This window comes from Lissotriton helveticus, chromosome 5_1, assembly GCF_964261635.1.
Source record: "Lissotriton helveticus chromosome 5_1, aLisHel1.1, whole genome shotgun sequence".
NCBI lineage: Eukaryota > Metazoa > Chordata > Amphibia > Caudata > Salamandridae > Lissotriton > Lissotriton helveticus.
The window spans coordinates 330,948,969-330,971,882 of record NC_136065.1 but is presented as its reverse complement, the minus strand read 5'-3'; positions in this window follow the sequence as shown (position 1 = coordinate 330,971,882).

Sequence of the window (22,914 nt, the reverse complement as noted above, 5' to 3'; positions counted from 1 at the left end):
TGGTGGCGTCAAAGACCAAAGGTTTATTACTGCAGGGACACAGAAGTCACAGAAACTACACATGGGCAGTATCTAGGAGCCTGTTCGATTTGTACAAAGAGGGTTGTTCCTTATATACTAAATATTGGGCTTCAGGCAAATTCTTTACATGTTACCACAGTTCTAAACATTCGTGTCTTATACAATAAATATTTGGCGTTGCACAGGAATCGTCAACAGTATCTGATGTCAAAACATTACAAATGAGGGGTTCCCACTAGTCCATCATAATCCCATGTCAATTCTTCATTCAAGACCCGGACCGCCTCATCGTAAATTTCGTTACCACCCCCTACTAAAGGCCCAGAAGGAAAGGAGCAGAGCCAGGTGTGGAAGATAGAAAGACAGGATAAGAAATGTTTGTGGGTCGTAAATGGGCACGGTTACCAGCTTCGGCCGCCTAATCATGATCAGGCCAACGAACACAAGAACCAGTATAGCAGGACTGGCCTCAGGCTGGGGAGGCAGCTCTTGCCGAGTCATGCTGCCACAGCGTTGCTGGCCTAAGGTGCACGTGTCACTTGCAAGGTGAATCGCCGGCCAAAGCCTACGTGTCCTTTAAATGAAAAGAGGTCAGTGCGTGTCCATTGACTATGTGAGGGCAAGGAATACAAAATGGCTTCCGTGTTCTAAGATGGATGCCATGGGTAGATCACAAATGTGTTGGTAACAGGAGTGCTCTTGCTCGTAGCATAGCGAAAACACCAGGATATACTAAATGGATCATTTGCGGTTCACCGATACCAAAATTATGTATTTACGACAATGTTACAAACACGAGTAAAATCGTCACGGAACCTCAGACCCTCCTTTTGCCCTTACATAGGCAATTACTCAGTCTATATCAGAGTCAGAGTCCATTTCTATGCTCATTAGGTCAGCGACATGTCGTTGTATCATCATCCTGCCTCGTGCCTTTTCTCCTAATGCAGGTGGTTTCCTGAAACAGGTTGCAGCGCAGAGACTACACAGAGCGGGACCACACTGGATAATAAGACAGCACGAGAACAGAAATACTAGGATGACACCAATAACCATCAGAACCTTCCATCCCCACGCTGATACCAGAGTCCAAAACCACTCCATGAAGGACCAGTTTCCCTTATCTACGTGTATAGAGTCGGAAATCTTGTGTAGCTTAGAGATTGCTTCATAGACTGTTGGAGCATTATTAGGAATAAAGACACAGCAGCTCGATTGGATCATTCTGCATACCCCACCTCGATCTGCAAGTATTACGTCTAGAACCATACGATTCTGCAACATCATGAGACGATCCGCCTGAAGCTCAGCTGTTAAGTTACTAAGGGCACCTGCAGTTTCCGTAATAGTAGATTCAACTACCCGTGTTAGTTGGCGAAGATTTCTACTATTGGCCATAGGCCCCCAAAACGGAAGGAAACCTTTGAAGAAGTCTCCAGCTTCTTGACCAGCGGTATCTTCCTTGCTGAAGACACCTCTTGCTAATCTGGGTTTATGATAATCTGAAGAAGCAGTGTATGTCGGGGGTAACAATCGAGCAATATAACATGAACCTGAAAAGTCAGCAGGCAGCCATGTATATGCTCTGTCCTGACAAATGAAGTAGGTACCCCTAGCAGTCAGAAAGGCAGGGGAGGAGTTAGACGGAAATACGTAAGTCTCAACGCACTCACTCTTCCCTAGCTGAGCTCTCGGATTTCTCCCATTTCCTTGCAAACAGACCTGACCTCGGTGAGGCACGACCCAAACTGAAGTGGAGCTTTTACGCTTGCTTTCTCCCAAACTAAGGCGATACTCTGTAGAGTTCCAACTCAGATACACCAGTAATTCATCTCTAGGATAAGATGGAGTATTATTGACGTCTTTAATCATATCAATAATTCCCTGGACTAAAGCTTTGTTGGCTGAGTTGTATTTAGTGGACCGTGGTGGACGCGGAGGATAGGTCTCAAGGGCATATGAAAAAATGGTCTGAAAGGCCTGAAATGATCCATTATAGCTAAAAGGCAAGACTAGATAGGGAATGCCTTTATCCATAGTGTGAGGTATCAAGCCACACACCCAGCAGTTTGTAGTATTAACTATCAGTTGGTGTTGATGCAAGAGCTGTACAAATGTATTATTAATAAATTCTGAGCGTCGAGCTTGTTCGTGTTCAGGAAATGAGTGAAAAGAATGCATAGAAGAAACCGTAGAAGTAGTAGGATCAAGGGGAGGTACTGTAGCTATTGGCACAAAAATCAAATGTACGCCAAAGACGATTCCACCCACCAGCGTCATCAAAACAATTAAAAATGTAACTGCACATTGCATTAAAAAGCATTTGCTGTGTAGTATTCTGTACAGTCTGTTTCTGCGAACATAAATTACATTTTCTCGTTGTAGCTCAGGAAGCTCCATCTTCTACGACCGTTCGCGACCACTGATGATGTGTACGTAGATGAAAATGCCTCTATCAGCCCTGGGAGTTCCCAGAACTAACAGAAAGATCGACCTTGTGTCAGACCCCTGCAGATTCAACTAGGCACACAGCCACGACCCTACGGCTACCCAGACGGCAAGGCAATTTTAAAACAAAAAGAAACAATACAAAGTATTAGCAAACTTCCTGGCTGGAGGCAATGTATAGAAAATGCAAATCTGAAAATAGGCAGTTTTCTGCTTTATTTGTCCATATCGCGAGAACGTAAGTTGTATCTCAGTTTTGCAGGAGCTGTCTGATCTGGAAACAATGTATTTTCAGCTGGCGTTGCAATGTTCACGTTCGCAGATGGCAAATGTTCTTTTGGTGCAGAAGGCAAATGTTCAGGGTTCAAAAGAGCAGTTTCAGGAGGAGAGTCAGAATTTGGTGAATCCGTGATCAGTTCTGCATCGCTGAAAGGTATGAACCTGGGGACTCGTTCCGTTTCAGAGGCACCGATTCCTTTCTTTACCCAGTTGTCGTAAGGAAGTGGCAGAGGCACACGTTTAGCGTGTGTCGTGTGGATCCAATGTTTCCTTCCGGCCACACGAATAGCAGTTCTCGTTGCTAACAGGACCTGGAAAGGGCCAATAAATCTGGGCTGAAGATTTTTCGTTCTTGCAAAATTTCGGATGACCACCTGATCACCCGGTTTCAGCTGATGGCCTGGACTCTCCGGTGGCTTTGGCAATGCGTCGAAAACCTGTTGGTGAATAAGACTCAATTTAGCAGTCAAGTCGAAAAGGTAATCAATTAACATTGGGTATTCCAGCTGCTTAAATTCTTTCGGTCTAGGTACCCCCCAAACATTTGCAGGACGACCGAAAACTATTTCGTAAGGACTAAGCCCTACTCTAGAATGTACAGTTGCTCTTGTTCATAGCAAAGCCAAAGGCAATGCATCTGGCCAGGACAAACCCGTGGATGCTTGTATCTTAGCGAGTTTCAGTTTAAGGGTGCCATTGTAACCCTCGACTAAACCCGCGGACTGGGGATGATTCGCACTATGGAATTTTTGCCTAATCCCTAGGCCGGCACACACACTCTGCATAACTTTCCCTACGAACTCACTTCCGTTATCTGACCATACAATCCGTGGCATTCCGTATCGGGGGAAGTATTCTTTAAGAAGAATTTTGGCAGTGGATAAGGCAGTATTGTCCTTCAGTGGGTATGCTTCGATCCATCTGGAAAAAGCACAAACTACCACTAGGACGTATTTCAGGTTATTACAACGGTCCATGTGAATGAAGTCTAGCTGGATCACTTCAAAAGGGCAGGAAGGAGGAGCGAAGTGACCTGCAGGTGTGGGGATTCCCTTGCCAGGATTATGCATCAAGCATACCATACAATTTCTTACCACTCTCTCTGCACACTTACTAATTCCGTCATTCTTCCAGACCGGAGCCAACATCTTACAAATCCCTTTTGAACTGATGTGCGCTGTTCCATGCGCCATCGTCACTACTGCAAGCACATACGCATCAGGCAACATCCAACGCTGTTGTTCCGACAAATCAATCCAACACCCACTCGAGTCCAATTTACCCGTGCTCTCTCTCCATGCACGTTTTTCCTCCTCAGTCGCCTCTTTCTGAATTTCCTTCACGCTTTCCACTGTGTCTTCACACATTCCAGACTCAGAAATCCATCTTGCAGACGTTGCAACATACATTCTACTCATCATATTTCTAGCTGTCTGTTTTGCGATCTCATCAGCAAAAGCATTCCCACGACCAACATCATCCGTGATTGCTTTATGAGCACTGCATTTCACAATCGCAACTTCAGTCGGTAAGGTTAGAGATTCCAACAAGTCATTAACTAGCTGACCATGTTGAATCTTAGTCCCATGGGACGTAATGAAACCTCTTTCTTTCCACAAACGGCCAAAACTATGGGCCACGCCGAACGCGTACTGACTATCTGTGAACACATTCACTCTCTTTCCCTTAGCTAAAACGCACGCTCTTGTTAGCGCGATCAATTCTGCAGCCTGGGCAGAATTCTGACTCACTCTTGCAGTCTCCACAATCGTACTCAAAGTCGTTACGGCATAGGCAGCAGTCACATCACCATTCTCCAATTTGAAGCAAGACCCATCAACATACAACGTGCCATCTGGATCTGACAACGGAGTATTTTTTAGATCGATTCGTCCTTTTGTTTCTTCCTCAGTTCTGAAACAACAGTCGTGTGGTTCGGAATCACTCGACTCTTGGCTAGTCGGCAACAATGTTGCTGGATTCAATACATTGCATCTTTTGATCTGAATATGACTAGCTAATAGTGTCAGTTCATAGCCTGATAATCTAGCACTGGTAAGGTGTTGCGTCTTGGTTCGGTTCATGAGTGTATCCACAGCATGAGGAACCATAACTACTAGCATGTTGTTCATTACTAAACCAGCAGATTGTCGAATGGAAGCTGCAGCTGCGGCTGTAGCTCTCAAGCAACTAGGCAATGCTCTAGCTACTGGATCTAATGTTGACGAAAAATACGCACAAGGGCGTTGTTTATCACCAAATTTCTGCGTCAAAACACTCAATGCACAACCTTCTCTCTCGTGGACATAGAGCGTAAATGGCTTACTGTAGTCGGGTGTACCCAATACAGGTGCTGAACACAGTGCATTTCGTAACTCAGAAAAACTCTGCTGACATTCAACAGACCATGGTACCGGACTCGGAACACCTTTCTTAGTCAAGGCTACTAATGGTTTTGCTAAAAGAGAAAAATTTGGGATCCATTGCCTACAATAGGAGGTAATACCCAAAAAGGCACGCACTTCTCTCTGCGTGCTAGGAACATTCATCTGTGTAATTGCTTTTATTCTCTCTGGGGTCAACTTCCTTCCCTCCTTTGACAAGAGATGACCTAGGTAGGTCACTTCTTGGCAGCAGTATTGCATTTTTGAAGGTGACACCTTGTGATTTAAATCTGACAAGTGATGCAATAAAGAAATCGTAGCTGTTTTGCAAGTTTCCTTGTCATCGGCAGCCACTAGAAGATCATCGACATACTGTACTAAAGCAGAACCACGAGGAAGTACGAAGGAATCTAACTGACTTTTTAATGCTTGACTGTAAATGGATGGGCTTTCACAATAACCTTGTGGAGCGCGTTTAAATCTAAAACTTCGTCCTCCTAGAGAAAAACCGAAAATATCTCTGCTTTCCTCGGCTATCGGAATGCTGAAAAAGGCATTTTTCAAGTCGACAACTGAAAACCATGCTGCTGTAGCGGGAATCAACGTTAACAATGCAGTAATGTCTGGTACCACAGGAAACTGTGGGATCACAATTTTATTAACCTCTCTAAGATCAATTACGAACCTATATACTGGAGGCTTTGTAGGGTCAGTTCGTTTCAAAATAGGCAGTACCGGACTATTACAGACATTACCTCTAGTCTCTTCTACAACATCTTTCTTGATCAGGTCTTGTACTATCAGTAGGAGCGCACGCTCACCTTCACTAGAGATTCTGTATTGTGGAATTCGTGGAAGTTTGACATTTGCTTTCAAAGTTACTGCATAGGGTGGAATTTCCAATAGACCTACATCATTAGGACCAGTCGCCCAAAGAGTATCAGGGAGTGAACGCAGCTCTGGTGGGAGCGCATCCATCGACAAGTACATCGGGGAGATGATTCTTTTACCCAACGTAAGCTGTACTCCCGCTGGAGAACAGTACAATGTCGCGTACAGGCGTTTTAACAAGTCTAAACCAAGCAGATTTTCGTTACAACCTGTAGTCAAAATCAGGGGTGCTTTCAATTGACGGGGTCCAACAGAAATAGACAAAGGACCAGAAACAGGGTTGTGAACAGGGGCGCCCGAAAAACCTACTGAAACGTTTGTTGAGCCAGACAAAGGTGCGCCAGAGAGTTTTGCATGTATGATAGAGCCTTTTTCCGGCACCAGTATCCAACAGAAACGGTTCGACTATACCTGATGTTGCTACTGCGACATAAGGCCCACTCTGATCTACTGGTACGGATACTACTCCCTCTCTTTGTCCATGGCTGTCCTAGTATTCACTTTGCTGACCTTCCTCACTAGCTTCATAATAGTCTTCAACATGATACTGTGGAGACCTATTCTGTTGGGCAGATTGTCCATTTCGCTGGTCGAAATAATTAGAGGGGCGATCACTTGTCTGTGGAGGCATAGCACCTCGTCCTCGACCTCTAGAGTTTTGCATAGAACTACCACGACCTCTCTGAGCTGCCGCATCATTATTTTGTGTTCGAACTGGACACTCACTTTTGTAATGACCTTCCTTTTTGCAATAAGCACATTGATTCCACTGGTATTGTGGCCTTTGAAAGTTATAATCCGTTCTTTGATATGACCCCTGCTGCATATTAGTTTGATTCATGCGAGGCGGATAAGCTTGTTGTAAAAGTACTTTAGTTTTTAAATCTTTCGTCTTTTTATCTGATTTTTCCTTCTCTTCTTTATCCCTATTTTCATAGTACTGAGCAGTCGCAAGTATTTGCGCAGTCGTAGAGACAGCCCACGCACTTTCAGAATTCTTTAATTTACTACTAAGTTCTGGCAACAGATTGTGCACAAATTTATCGACAAATAATCTCTGGCCTCCTTCTGTGCTCATATCCTGACCACTATGATCCACGAAAGTCTCCTCGAATCTTGTGAAAAAGTCGGAGACGCTTTCGTCTTTCTTTTGTTTGCACGCGGACAATTTGTCCCAGTTAACGCGCAATGCTGGCATCAAGGTTTTCATTAAATCGATTATTCTACCAGGCAAATTAGCAATTAAAGGTTCAGGTTTGGAACCACCTATTTGTTGACCATCCGCTGCAATTATAGCTGCCCAGTCACCACCTAGGGCAACTGGATGATTCTCTTTACGAATTTTAGCCCAAATTGGTTGCGGTACTACATTCCCAACAGCAGATCTATGTCAGTTAAATTTAATACACAAGCGTCAACTGTTTCAGCTAACTCTTTGTAGTACCCTGCAGGATTTTTACGCGGATCTGGCAAAGCCTGTTTTACTGCTAATACTTCAGCTCGCTTCCATGGAATATGTATCCATACTCTCTGGAATTGGGCCGGAGCGGCTGCAATACCAAGCGGTGCATTAGCTTGCACAGCTTCGCGCCAAATTGGTGGAACCTCTCTCATTGGATATTGACGATTTCGTTTCGTACTACGTTTCTCTAACTCTCTCGGTGAAAGAAGGGATGAGTCGGATCTATAACTTAGAACCAGTTCCATCGCTTCTTTTATATTTTGTCCAACTATCATACCTGTAGCAAACTCTTTCTGAACATTAATTAATTCTCCTAGATTTGATTCAGGGTCATCCTCTTCCAATTCCTCACGTAGAAGGAAACACATTTCATCGAACACATATCGTTGTGTCGGTTCGTTCCATTGCATAAATGTATCTAATACATTTTGTACATTATATCTTCCAACTTTCGAAACCCATCTAAGAGCAGTGGAATCTAGTATTCCTCTTTCTTCAGTACTGGGAAGCTGACTACGTCTCTGCACAGAGTCAAAGGTAGGAGTCTTAATCAGAGTTTTATAGAAGGGAGATAGAATATTAGAGACAGAATCAGTGATTCTTCGACAAACAGAAAGCGGAGTCATAATATTAGCAGAGGCAGTGAATAGAGTAGCAGTTGGAACAGATAGATCAGGAACAGTAGGAGTAGCTTGAAAATTAGCTTGTGAAGTAGCAGGTGTGAGCGACACAGGCATAGGTAAAGAAGTCGGCAACCCTAGAAGAGGGGTTGTCGAAGGAACATTAATATTGACCACAGGAGGTACAGGAACTTGATTCAGGGGAGCGAGAACAGGGACACCAGGTTGTCCAGCAACCGGTAATTGAACATTCGGTATAGGTGGAGCCGTAGCACCTTGTGCATACGGTGGGGGTGATCGTAACAAGTAAGACAACAGGGGATCCTTTTCAGGGTCCTCTACTATCTTAGCCGTACTCGATGGTAAAGCAGGATAGCACTTGTCTATCGCTAAATTACGCTCTCTATCGGCCACCTCCATCGCTTTCTCAGACTCGTTGAGTTGCAGCTGCCTAGCAGACTGTTCTAAAGTCAACTCTTGCTCTTTCTGTTCTTTCTTCAACTTTTTAATTTCTCTCTGTTTAGATTCTTTTCGCCAATAACGGAAAGAATCAAACATTGCCGGCCGGGCTTTCTTCTTAAACAACCTTCTTTCTAGATTATCGAGAATTTCAGGTTCAAAACTACCATGTAGTGGCCAACTAAGGACACCATCTTTTTCTGTATAGCGGCTCCATATCTCGTTATAAGAGATAGGGCCCACACCAAATTTGCAATATAGATCATAAAGGGGAGTTCCAATCGGAGGAACCAAACACGAGTCCTCCAACTGGGAATCACTGTTGCAACTAAAACAAGACAACATACAATTTTTCTGACTTACCATTTTATAATCCGGAACACAAGACAAACAAAACACAAAAAGATGCGCACTTGAACCGAGAACTTAGGCCTACCAGAACTGACAATTGTATCGATACCTGAACTGAACAGAATGATTATCGTAACTAGAATAACCAGTGATAACCTTACAGAACTGAACTGAACTGAGAACTAAAAGGATTATCCAAATAGGAGCAACCCTCACAAAATAACCAACTAGCAACCACTAAATACTTAACTGAGGCACTGAAGACGTCACCAAGGAGAAACCCGTCACGTTTCGCCGTACTGAGGACTGCACCTCGGGTCCAAGACAGGGCGACGGTCAAGGCAACGGACCACTGCAGCCGTCTGAACGGGAACCCTCGTGGAAGAGGACGTCGGGGCCACTTTTGCGATATGCCGGGATCGATGAAGTGGGGCGCCTCCCTCTGAAATCTTCACACGAAGCTCCTCGAATTCTTCAGGCTTTTGGACCGGTACCGAATGACGTCGCCCCGAGTTGGGCGCCAATTGGAGTTCTGGACTTTTTGGTTCCGTCCAGAGGTGTCAGGGACAACACCCGAAGACCCCGGAGTTCAACCTGTCTTGGTACACAAATAAACAGAAACACGGGCTTCTCGATGGTGGCGTCAAAGACCAAAGGTTTATTACTGCAGGGACACTAGTCCATCATAATCCCATGTCAATTCTTCATTCAAGACCCGGACCGCCTCATCGTAAATTTCGTTACCACCCCCTACTAAAGGCCCAGAAGGAAAGGAGCAGAGCCAGGTGTGGAAGATAGAAAGACAGGATAAGAAATGTTTGTGGGTCGTAAATGGGCACGGTTACCAGCTTCGGCCGCCTAATCATGATCAGGCCAACGAACACAAGAACCAGTATAGCAGGACTGGCCTCAGGCTGGGGAGGCAGCTCTTGCCGAGTCATGCTGCCACAGCGTTGCTGGCCTAAGGTGCACGTGTCACTTGCAAGGTGAATCGCCGGCCAAAGCCTACGTGTCCTTTAAATGAAAAGAGGTCAGTGCGTGTCCATTGACTATGTGAGGGCAAGGAATACAAAATGGCTTCCGTGTTCTAAGATGGATGCCATGGGTAGATCACAAATGTGTTGGTAACAGGAGTGCTCTTGCTCGTAGCATAGCGAAAACACCAGGATATACTAAATGGATCATTTGCGGTTCACCGATACCAAAATTATGTATTTACGACAATGTTACAAACACGAGTAAAATCGTCACGGAACCTCAGGACGTAAACTCAGCGTATAGATCACGTCTGATATACAGTTGGAATATTGGTAACAATAGGCTGATTCAGAGGGTAACAGGTGCCACTGAACTGGCGTTCGACCACAATGTACAGACTTCCGATTCCCAAATGTCCCCTAAAATGCCTGGTGACTAATATGTTGCTTTGACATACTGTACATTAGCCCTGATCAGCAGCAGGGTAGTCACCCATCCTGATTTCCCCTTCCCTTGAAGCCAAAGGGGCATATTCTCAAGGAGTTATCACCGAGTTAACGGTACTGAATAGCAGCCAAGGTGGCGATAAAGTTATCGCCCCATTCACAAGCTGGTGCTAACAGCCCATACCACCAGTTTACTCGCGATAGCAGCTGCAAAAAACATTGCCATAGATAACCCCTGCAACGGTCGCGATAACACCATTCCGCAACAGTCTCAACGACCAGCCTGATCAGCGATAAGATCACAAAACAGGCGATAAGGCGCGTTAGCAGCAGGAAATTAACACCTGCCCTGCCCTGGTGTAAAGTCAGACGACATCCTGCACCAGACAAGGGAGCCCAGCCCAGAGCCACACCTGAAGACAAACAGAAGCCATGGAGCTACTTATCATGCAGCTCGGAGCCCCAACAGGCCCACAACACCCACCACCCCCAGGCCCGCCACCCCCCGGACCTCACCTCAGACCATCACAGAGGCAGCGCAGACACAGACCGCGGACCTTCAGAAAATGCACCAGCCTCACAGACTTAAAACCAGAGTATGTCATTGCCCACTACAGGCTCAAAAGGACAACCATCCTCCGCAACCTGAACATCATTGCCCACAGGCTGACGGTACCAACACAGCGGACAGCCAACATCCCTCTGTGGACAAAGCTGCTAGCTGTGCTGCATCTGTTGGCCTCTGGGAGCTTCCAACCAACAACTGCCAGAGTTGGAGGAGTCTCACAGCCAGCCCTATAAAAATTCCTCAAACCTGTCCTGGATGTCATCATCAGCTTGGTTCCCCAGTATCTATACTTCCCCCACACTATGCAGGAACAGCTGGAGACCAAGCAAGGCTTCTACGCCATAGCTGGCTTCCAGCACGTCTTGGGGGCAATTGGCTGCACACTTGTGCCCCCTGCTGACACTGCACACAATTACTGCAACCGAAAGCACATGCATTCCATCAATATGGAGGCAATAGTGGGCCACCGGGGACTCTTCATCAATGTCGTCTCCAACTACCCAGGCAGCGTGCATGATTCATACATCTTCCGACAGTCCATCATCAACCAGCTCTTCCAGGCTGGCACCTACGGAAATGCAATGCTCGTTGGTAAGTACCAAATGAACACACCACACAACTCAAATACACAATCATGCAATTCACAACTCTGGTAATGCACACGTCACAATGTCACATACAGCATGCAAAACAAAATGCATACCCACCAGACACGTCAGCACAACTTACTGTGGGAACCTGGGCTAGCCATGTACACGAGCCAACAACGGCATGGCACCTCAGCCACACATTAGCAGTGTGGCGTGGATGTGCTGGACAGACTGCAGGATGCAGACCACAGACATATCAAGGTTGACATACACTGCTGGTGGTGGTAGTGTTGTGGACAGTGGACACAACCAGGTCACCCCAGCCAGTGGGGGAGAGTAGGGAAATGTAGCTTGTTAGTTCCACCTGAAAGCGTGTGCAGAGTGGGCTGGCCTGGCGTACGCCAGGCTAGCGTAGGGGTGTGAATAAAAAGCCCGTAGCCCTGGGCGTGGTTCTCCAAAATAGCCAACATCCCTGCCAGGGTGGTGCCTCTCACCCCGCCATGAGGCCGAAGCCGTAAGCGTTGGTGCCTGCGATCCTGTGTGCCTGCTGCACTCCGGGCCGCTGGTCCCCAAAGCCGTCATGCCTGCCCTTGCGCATCGAGGCATCACTGCTCCCCTGCCGACACCGACGTGTGTCAAAGAGGGCCCACCTTGTGCCATTGCAAGCTCCAAGCCCGAGGCCCCTGACCTTGGCAGCCTCCTCAGCCTCCTCAGACCATCACAGTCTCTTCCACACAGGCCCGCAGTACTCCCTTCTTGTTGACGCACTCCACCGGCTGACACAGCGAACTAGTAGGTCACACATTTGGAACTGAGTCTTGATTACACTATGGCAGAGTACTAATTGTATAGCAGAGTTCATATCAATATACTCCCTCAATGTGGTGCCACCAACTCTGTGCATAGCATTCCACCCACACGTGTCTGTGGGCACTTGCTGACTGCGGCCTTCGGTCCTGGTCCTGCAGGCCTCGCACCAATCCAATGCAGTCAGTATTAGGCAGGACATGGCATCGTCGCAGGCTGCTCACCAGCTCAGCTCTGGTAACACTACTTCAGTCAGCCACAAACCTTATCCACATGCCATTCCAACGTAGTGTGTTAGAGATCCAGGAGGAATTGGCTGGACAGTGGTTAACCCGCGCTGACCGCTGCCTCTGGCCTACACTGTTGTCAACTACGTAGCACTTTAGGAACTGAGTCTTGATTTCTTCATGGCAGTGTTCATGTCACAGTACGCAAGAGTAAGTGGAAGACGCGCTTCAGTCCGGGGGAGTAAAGGCTCAACTTTACAGAGGTGATGGGACACTACCAACGATTCATAAAGGGGGTGGTGATGGACAGAGTATCTGAATTAAGCAGAACACTCCTACCCAGTCAAAAGATCAGGGCTTGATCCATCACCGTTTTTTAGCTCACTGCACCATCCCAGCTCAGAACCTGGCTACATGCAAATTAGTCTGACCCTGGCCCAGTGCATCATGGGAACAGGGCAGACCAAACTACCAAGCCAATTCTTTACTGGAAAGGAAACAAGCTTCCGGGGACCGGTTTCTGGCATTACAGCCGTCTTCGGCCCGGCTTGCTTGAATCCTGATGGTGCAGTGAGCAAGGGACTCACATCTGAGCATACCCTTCCACACTTGTGGTGGCCAAAACGATTCATAAAGGGGGTGGTGATGGACAGAGTATCTGAATTAAGCAGAACACTCCTACCCAGTCAAAAGATCAGGGCTTGATCCATCACCGTTTTTTAGCTCACTGCACCATCCCAGCTCAGAACCTGGCTACATGCAAATTAGTCTGACCCTGGCCCAGTGCATCATGGGAACAGGGCAGACCAAACTACCAAGCCAATTCTTTACTGGAAAGGAAACAAGCTTCCGGGGACCGGTTTCTGGCATTACAGCCGTCTTCGGCCCGGCTTGCTTGAATCCTGATGGTGCAGTGAGCAAGGGACTCACATCTGAGCATACCCTTCCACACTTGTGGTGGCCAAAACGATTCATAAAGGGGGTGGTGATGGACAGAGTATCTGAATTAAGCAGAACACTCCTACCCAGTCAAAAGATCAGGGCTTGATCCATCACCGTTTTTTAGCTCACTGCACCATCCCAGCTCAGAACCTGGCTACATGCAAATTAGTCTGACCCTGGCCCAGTGCATCATGGGAACAGGGCAGACCAAACTACCAAGCCAATTCTTTACTGGAAAGGAAACAAGCTTCCGGGGACCGGTTTCTGGCATTACAGCCGTCTTCGGCCCGGCTTGCTTGAATCCTGATGGTGCAGTGAGCAAGGGACTCACATCTGAGCATACCCTTCCACACTTGTGGTGGCCAAAACGATTCATAAAGGGGGTGGTGATGGACAGAGTATCTGAATTAAGCAGAACACTCCTACCCAGTCAAAAGATCAGGGCTTGATCCATCACCGTTTTTTAGCTCACTGCACCATCCCAGCTCAGAACCTGGCTACATGCAAATTAGTCTGACCCTGGCCCAGTGCATCATGGGAACAGGGCAGACCAAACTACCAAGCCAATTCTTTACTGGAAAGGAAACAAGCTTCCGGGGACCGGTTTCTGGCATTACAGCCGTCTTCGGCCCGGCTTGCTTGAATCCTGATGGTGCAGTGAGCAAGGGACTCACATCTGAGCATACCCTTCCACACTTGTGGTGGCCAAAATGATTCATAAAGGGGGTGGTGATGGACAGAGTATCTGAATTAAGCAGAACACTCCTACCCAGTCAAAAGATCAGGGCTTGATCCATCACCGTTTTTTAGCTCACTGCACCATCCCAGCTCAGAACCTGGCTACATGCAAATTAGTCTGACCCTGGCCCAGTGCATCATGGGAACAGGGCAGACCAAACTACCAAGCCAATTCTTTACTGGAAAGGAAACAAGCTTCCGGGGACCGGTTTCTGGCATTACAGCCGTCTTCGGCCCGGCTTGCTTGAATCCTGATGGTGCAGTGAGCAAGGGACTCACATCTGAGCATACCCTTCCACACTTGTGGTGGCCAAAACGATTCATAAAGGGGGTGGTGATGGACAGAGTATCTGAATTAAGCAGAACACTCCTACCCAGTCAAAAGATCAGGGCTTGATCCATCACCGTTTTTTAGCTCACTGCACCATCCCAGCTCAGAACCTGGCTACATGCAAATTAGTCTGACCCTGGCCCAGTGCATCATGGGAACAGGGCAGACCAAACTACCAAGCCAATTCTTTACTGGAAAGGAAACAAGCTTCCGGGGACCGGTTTCTGGCATTACAGCCGTCTTCGGCCCGGCTTGCTTGAATCCTGATGGTGCAGTGAGCAAGGGACTCACATGTGAGCATACCCTTCCACACTTGTGGTGGCCAAAACGATTCATAAAGGGGGTGGTGATGGACAGAGTATCTGAATTAAGCAGAACACTCCTACCCAGTCAAAAGATCAGGGCTTGATCCATCACCGTTTTTTAGCTCACTGCACCATCCCAGCTCAGAACCTGGCTACATGCAAATTAGTCTGACCCTGGCCCAGTGCATCATGGGAACAGGGCAGACCAAACTACCAAGCCAATTCTTTACTGGAAAGGAAACAAGCTTCCGGGGACCGGTTTCTGGCATTACAGCCGTCTTCGGCCCGGCTTGCTTGAATCCTGATGGTGCAGTGAGCAAGGGACTCTCACTGCTCCATCAGGATTCAAGCAAGCCGGGCCGAAGAGGCTGAAATGCCAGAAACCGGTCCCCGGTAGCTTGTCTCCTTTCTGGTGAAGAATTGGCTTGGTAGTTTGGTCTGCCCTGTTCCCATGATGCACTGGGCCAGGGACAGACTAATTTGCATATAGCCAGGTTCTGAGCTGGGATGGGGCAGTGAGATAAATAACGGTGATGGATCAAGCCCTGATCTTTGGACTGGGTAAGAGTGGTCTGCTTAATTCAGACACTCTGTTCATCACCACCCCCTTTTCTGTATCGTTTTTGGCCACTATAGGTGTGGCAGGGTATACTCAGACATGAGTCCCTTTCTCACTGCTCCATCAGGATTCAAGCAAGCCGGGCCGAAGAGGCTGAAATGCCAGAAACCGGTCCCCGGTAGCTTGTCTCCTTTCTGGTGAAGAATTGGCTTGGTAGTTTGGTCTGCCCTGTTCCCATGATGCACTGGGCCAGGGACAGACTAATTTGCATATAGCCAGGTTCTGAGCTGGGATGGGGCAGTGAGATAAATAACGGTGATGGATCAAGCCCTGATCTTTGGACTGGGTAAGAGTGGTCTGCTTAATTCAGACACTCTGTTCATCACCACCCCCTTTTCTGTATCGTTTTTGGCCACTATAGGTGTGGCAGGGTATACTCAGACATGAGTCCCTTTCTCACTGCTCCATCAGGATTCAAGCAAGCCGGGCCGAAGAGGCTGAAATGCCAGAAACCGGTCCCCGGTAGCTTGTCTCCTTTCTGGTGAAGAATTGGCTTGGTAGTTTGGTCTGCCCTGTTCCCATGATGCACTGGGCCAGGGACAGACTAATTTGCATATAGCCAGGTTCTGAGCTGGGATGGGGCAGTGAGATAAATAACGGTGATGGATCAAGCCCTGATCTTTGGACTGGGTAAGAGTGGTCTGCTTAATTCAGACACTCTGTTCATCACCACCCCCTTTTCTGTATCGTTTTTGGCCACTATAGGTGTGGCAGGGTATACTCAGACATGAGTCCCTTTCTCACTGCTCCATCAGGATTCAAGCAAGCCGGGCCGAAGAGGCTGAAATGCCAGAAACCGGTCCCCGGTAGCTTGTCTCCTTTCTGGTGAAGAATTGGCTTGGTAGTTTGGTCTGCCCTGTTCCCATGATGCACTGGGCCAGGGACAGACTAATTTGCATATAGCCAGGTTCTGAGCTGGGATGGGGCAGTGAGATAAATAACGGTGATGGATCAAGCCCTGATCTTTGGACTGGGTAAGAGTGGTCTACTTAATTCAGACACTCTGTTCATCACCACCCCCTTTTCTGTATCGTTTTTGGCCACTATAGGTGTGGCAGGGTATACTCAGACATGAGTCCCTTTCTCACTGCTCCATCAGGATTCAAGCAAGCCGGGCCGAAGAGGCTGAAATGCCAGAAACCGGTCCCCGGTAGCTTGTCTCCTTTCTGGTGAAGAATTGGCTTGGTAGTTTGGTCTGCCCTGTTCCCATGATGCACTGGGCCAGGGACAGACTAATTTGCATATAGCCAGGTTCTGAGCTGGGATGGGGCAGTGAGATAAATAACGGTGATGGATCAAGCCCTGATCTTTGGACTGGGTAAGAGTGGTCTGCTTAATTCAGACACTCTGTTCATCACCACCCCCTTTTCTGTATCGTTTTTGGCCACTATAGGTGTGGCAGGGTATACTCAGACATGAGTCCCTTTCTCACTGCTCCATCAGGATTCAAGCAAGCCGGGCCGAAGAGGCTGAAATGCCAGAAACCGGTCCCCGGTAGCTTGTCTCCTTTCTGGTGAAGAATTGGCTTGGTAGTTTGGTCTGCCCTGTTCCCATGATGCACTGGGCCAGGGACAGACTAATTTGCATATAGCCAGGTTCTGAGCTGGGATGGGGCAGTGAGATAAATAACGGTGATGGATCAAGCCCTGATCTTTGGACTGGGTAAGAGTGGTCTGCTTAATTCAGACACTCTGTTCATCACCACCCCCTTTTCTGTATCGTTTTTGGCCACTATAGGTGTGGCAGGGTATACTCAGACATGAGTCCCTTTCTCACTGCTCCATCAGGATTCAAGCAAGCCGGGCCGAAGAGGCTGAAATGCCAGAAACCGGTCCCCGGTAGCTTGTCTCCTTTCTGGTGAAGAATTGGCTTGGTAGTTTGGTCTGCCCTGTTCCCATGATGCACTGGGCCAGGGACAGACTAATTTGCATATAGCCAGGTTCTGAGCTGGGATGGGGCAGTGAGATAAATAACGGTGATGGATCAAGCCCTGATCTTTGGACTGGGTAAGAGTGGTCTGCTTAATTCAGACACTCTGTTCATCACCACCCCCTTTTCTGTATCGTTTTTGGCCACTATAGGTGTGGCAGGGTATACTCAGACATGAGTCCCTTTCTCACTGCTCCATCAGGATTCAAGCAAGCCGGGCCGAAGAGGCTGAAATGCCAGAAACCGGTCCCCGGTAGCTTGTCTCCTTTCTGGTGAAGAATTGGCTTGGTAGTTTGGTCTGCCCTGTTCCCATGATGCACTGGGCCAGGGACAGACTAATTTGCATATAGCCAGGTTCTGAGCTGGGATGGGGCAGTGAGATAAATAACGGTGATGGATCAAGCCCTGATCTTTGGACTGGGTAAGAGTGGTCTGCTTAATTCAGACACTCTGTTCATCACCACCCCCTTTTCTGTATTGGGACACTACCAACAACTGCACTGGTGCCACTGACTCTGTGCATCGCAGGCCTACCACACGTGGCTGTGGGCCACTGCTGACCGCTGCCTCCGGCTCACACTGCGGTGGAGGAGTTCACACATTTTAAACTGAGTCTTGCTGTCTTCATGGCAGAGTTCATGTCATTGTACAGGCCTCATCGCAGACTGCATCCCCTTTCAGATCTGTTACCACTGAGTATGTGCCCTGAAATTCATGGGCAATCTCTGGTTGAACTTTGGTGGCGTCTGAGTCCATGGACTTCATCATCATGTAGCTGATACATGGTGGTAAAGAGGAGTCAGTAGCAATCAACTCCACCATTTGCCTGTTTCTTCTTGCTTCTGTCCTCTGCATCATGCCCTGGAAGGATACCTTCCACAGTCACCCGCAACCCTCCATGACATTCTCCTTGGACATCGACGAGGACCCGCTCAGTTCGTGTGGCCATACCTCAGTGCAATGCAAGTCACCGTCCCGTGGCAGTGGGCCTGTGCCGGCCGCAGTGCATAAGGGGCTACTAACTCTGTGCTGCTCAAGTCAGGGACCCTTGCTGTTCAAACCTCGTACTGCTGATTGTCTGATCACTGTTGTGGTTGTTGCCAGCACCAAACTACTCCTGAGGGGTGGCTTAACTACCCAACACCCATCCAGCACAGGCGTCACTGGACATGTGATGTGACCCTGACAATAAAACGGGGCCGGGCGCATGTGCCCGTAGCCAGTGCCACAAACTAACTCAGTGTGTCCGCGTGGTCATTATGTATGTATGAGGGACCGGGTCCATACCACATTACATTATGCTGTGTACAGCGGGTGCAACCATGTCACCACAGGCAGTGGTGTAGACCTGGGACATGTAACCATGTCGTACCTTCCTGTGAGCGTAAGTGGAGTGGAAAGGCGTACGACAGTACAGTGTAGGGGTGTGGCTCCTCCACACGTGGATCTGGGTGTGGTTACGTTTAGGCCTTGCCAAGGATGTGACTGATGTGTGTGTCTCTGTTGTAGTGTCTGTGCCACCCATCCCACAATGGACAATTTTGCTTTGTGGCATGCCCCCGATGTGCGTGCTCGGCCGAAGGGGTACATGGGGGAGGGCATGCCCGCTCGGGGTCATGGATCACACATGCCAACTGCTATGTGTGTCGCTATTAGTCCAGCATTAGCCAAAGATCTACCCACAACTGCTTGGCGCACATCATCACTGTGTCGTGTTCAGGATTGTGGACATGCGCAGTAGGCATGACAATGGTGTGCCGTAGGGGTGCAAGTGATGCAACCACGCTGCACACACTAGTGACTATGCTCGGGGGGCAGGAGGAGCAGCAGTGAGGCTACTGTAAAAAGTTCATTCGGGTCGGGGACAATCGATATTTGCCCGGCAGTATTTCCTCTGTGACCCTCTAGTTATTTAAATCAATGAAGAGGCAGGCGCTGGAGACTGGAAAGCATGAAACAAGGGTTTTTATTCTCTCCGGAGGAGAACACAACGAAACGGACAGAAGGTATCGTTCTGAGGTGCTCTAACTGTATTCCTGAGGCCTGGCCTCTTATACACACATTTATGACTTTATTGTAGATTACACATACATGTTAAAGCTTTGATGTACGGAAAAGACATTCTCGGAACTCCCCTTTGGGCCCGTTCCCACACACATTTACAGTTGAAGTCCCCACCCTAGTCACAACAGGTGATGAGCATCGCGCAGCTGGATAATCCGCCGATTCACGGAATGTGGGGGGTTTGATCGGATCTCATGGGGTGGGGGCTTTGATCAACCCGGGGATTCTTTGATGGGGGAAGCTTTCTATTGTACGGGGAGGGGCAAGGATGGTATCGGCAGAGCTGGGTGTCGGCTTGGGAACGGGGAAGACAAAACGGGCACACGGGGAAAAAGGGTTTTGCATCTAAGGGCCGGAGATCATGAAAGGAAAGCAGGGAGGTGTCGCGCTGGGAACAGGATGAGGGCCTGGGGCAGAGCAGCGCCGAAGAGGGGTTTATGACTCAAGGCAGGTGCAAGCAGGGGGTGGATAGCGTGCAGGCTTAGTGAAGGCGAAGGGCTATGTCAGGGGCCAGCGGCATGCAAAAGGGTTCGTTCTGATCGGGGCATCTTAGAAAATGGCGGGCGCGCACGACAAAAGTGTGGCATCGGGGGAAGAGGCAAGATGGCGCAGATAATGTTCACCAAAACGTACTAATTTTCAACAGTCCTCCCTTTAACATATTCAAGACATCTTGCTGGTTCATTTTCTACTCGGTTCTATTGTGGTGGGCATGAGAAGGAAAATGGTAGGAACCCTAGATAAAAAGAGTTGTAAACGATACATTTTAGCTTTTCTAGTTTTCAGGAGGCGGGCCTATTTGATAAACTTTGATAAACTTGTTCAGCAGGAAAGTCATAGGAATGTAATACAAAAACGGCGAGCAGCAAGTACATATCATAACGTGAACTGGCAGGTTAATACATATTTCAGATTCGGATTGGAGCAGGATCAATACAATGGCGGCTGGGAGAGAAATGAGGCATAAAAAAACGGTGATTGAGGATGTCAAATGTTCGAAGTTTTACGAGTTCTCATTGTTCTTTGTGGTCTTTCGTTGGCGCTGTTGAGCACCGGCGGTGGAGCTACAAGTCCAGCTCTGTTCTAAGTTCTGCGTTGCAGGGCACGACCCTTTCCTCGCGTTTCTGGTCGGAAAGGTCCTTTTCGCCCTGTGTCCTTTGAGGTGATTGTCAGAAAGTTCGGATGGAAGAAGAGCGTACAAAACAGTCCATAGGGTAGGTCAGAGGGAAAGGGGGATGGAGCAAGGCCAAATTAGGAACAAACTAGGGGAACGAGAGACTTCAAATAGGCGGGCGTGTGACCGAATTCAGAGAGCGGGGACTTGTCGACAGGCATTGGACATCGAGCAGGGGCATCAGGTCGACCCTTTCTTCTCATGTTGTCGAAAACAGTGCCTCGTCCTGCAGCTCTTTTCAGTCGTGGTCTCGCCTTGGCTAATGTCGCAGGTGTTCCTTAGTCTGCAGTCGGGCCTCGTGCTCCCACATCCGGTCCTTTTCTCCTCCAACAGCGGTACCCTTAAACAAGTTTGAAAAGACAGTCTTTAGAAAATTTGCAGATGAAGATAATCAAAAAGTCTATTTCTCTCCCAGCTCCAGGCAAAGAATGAAAAATGCCCGTTATTTTAGTGTTCACAACTGGCATATGAATGACCGGTGACGGGTTCTGTTGGATTTACTATGACTTTCCTTCATAATTATTTATTACAGGCATGGCGGTTCATCTGATGGTAACCCACCCTTGTGAGACAAATCTGGCGAAGATATGCCGTTCTCTAGAGTTTTACATTTACAAAAGGGTGCAGTGAGTCGTCAACATGGTACTACACAGGTATTTTGCTGAGAGACGAACATGGCTAAACATTTCCTTTCTATCGGTGCATCCTGTTTTGCAACTACTGCGGGGTTCATTTCGATGATTTCTTTACCTTGAACTAGTCTGTTAACCTTGTAAAACATCATTCTGGGTCCTACGTAACCTTTTACAGCCCGATTACTTAATTAGGAAGGACAGGGGTTTTATGGGAAACAACCAGGGACATATACAGGGGAGGTAACGGGGGTGGTCATTTTTCCGGTTTGGGTATTGCGACAATTCGGGGAGGGGAGGGTCGCGTATTCTGAGGTCCTTGTCTTATACTATAGGAGCCGTTGACATGTAGTTCCCTTATTTTCGGGTCAGATTAGGGAACCTCTGTCGTTTTACCTGTCCTTTCCCTTACGGCCCAACCTGGGTTCATTGACTTCTAGCGGAAAAGGAGAGGTAATGACGCGGTCTCAGGGTGATTGTATTAAAGACAAGTTTTTGTGCAAATACTGACGGTATTTGAAGCCAATTAGGTGGGGTGCTAGGGGTGGCAGTCTGCCAATTTCGGGGCTAACCACTCGGAAGAGTGGGAGTGCAAAAATAGAGGGAGAGAGAGAGAGAGAGAGTGCAACGGCAGGCTAAATAGTACACGTGCAACAGAGAGGGTGGCAGTGTATTCAAGAAAGGCTATTTAGTGCATTACACAGTAAAGGGCATTCACGAGTCTGCGTTAGAATCTTGTAATCATGCAGTTTGAGCATTAGACAGGGTAGAGGGGACGTGCCTTGAGAAAAAGGAAAGAAGAAAGGAGGTACCATGTTGTCGCACTTTCTCGCATTCTCGGTCCTTCGACCAGTTGGGCCAACGCCTCAGTCACACACACACACATTCCCTCATAGTTTCGCATCATACGTGACATGGGTTCATTCGTCCGGTCTGGTTTAAGGGTGATCACTTTTTATCAGGTTGTGCTAATTTTTCGGGTTTGTTCGGTACGTGAGTAGTCTGCAGGCGTGCTTAGACACCACCTTGCGGCGCTAGTCCGCTTCGTGTATTAGACGTGGCAAGGCTTCAGATCTTCGCCACACCTCGGCTGTAATCTCTGGTGTAACCTGCAGAAGGAGGGAAAAAGGGGGGGGGTGGGGGAGACAGCATTCGCGCGCATTCAAATACATGGATTCATAAGTCCTTTACTTACCTCTTACTCGTCTTTCCTCCTTGGGGCAGGGTCCCCGGGGATATGGTTTCTGGAGTCGGGGGGGGGGTAGTGTGTTCATGTAGGGCGTGTGCGGGGAAACATAAAAAGGAAACCAGAGGTGCCTAGTGCGAGGTATCTAGTCAAAGGATGTATCTCACTATCGGGGTCCTTAAACCTCTTTCAACGCTGTGGCGTTCTAAGGTTCTTCGGTTCTTGGGTCCCTGCTACTTTGGAACGTTGTACTTTATAATATTTACATTATTTCATTTCACCCTCCTTTTACATTCCCTCATTTACACCATTCGTTTTACCCATCCTTGGAAGTCAAGGTCTTCCTCTACGCGAGAGTTCATGAGTCAGTCGCGTACCTTGAAGGCGGAGTGTCGTGTTGTCGATCCGATCCGTCCTCCAGGGCTGGGCAACCATCTTCTTTTAACCTTAAAGAGAGAGCAGA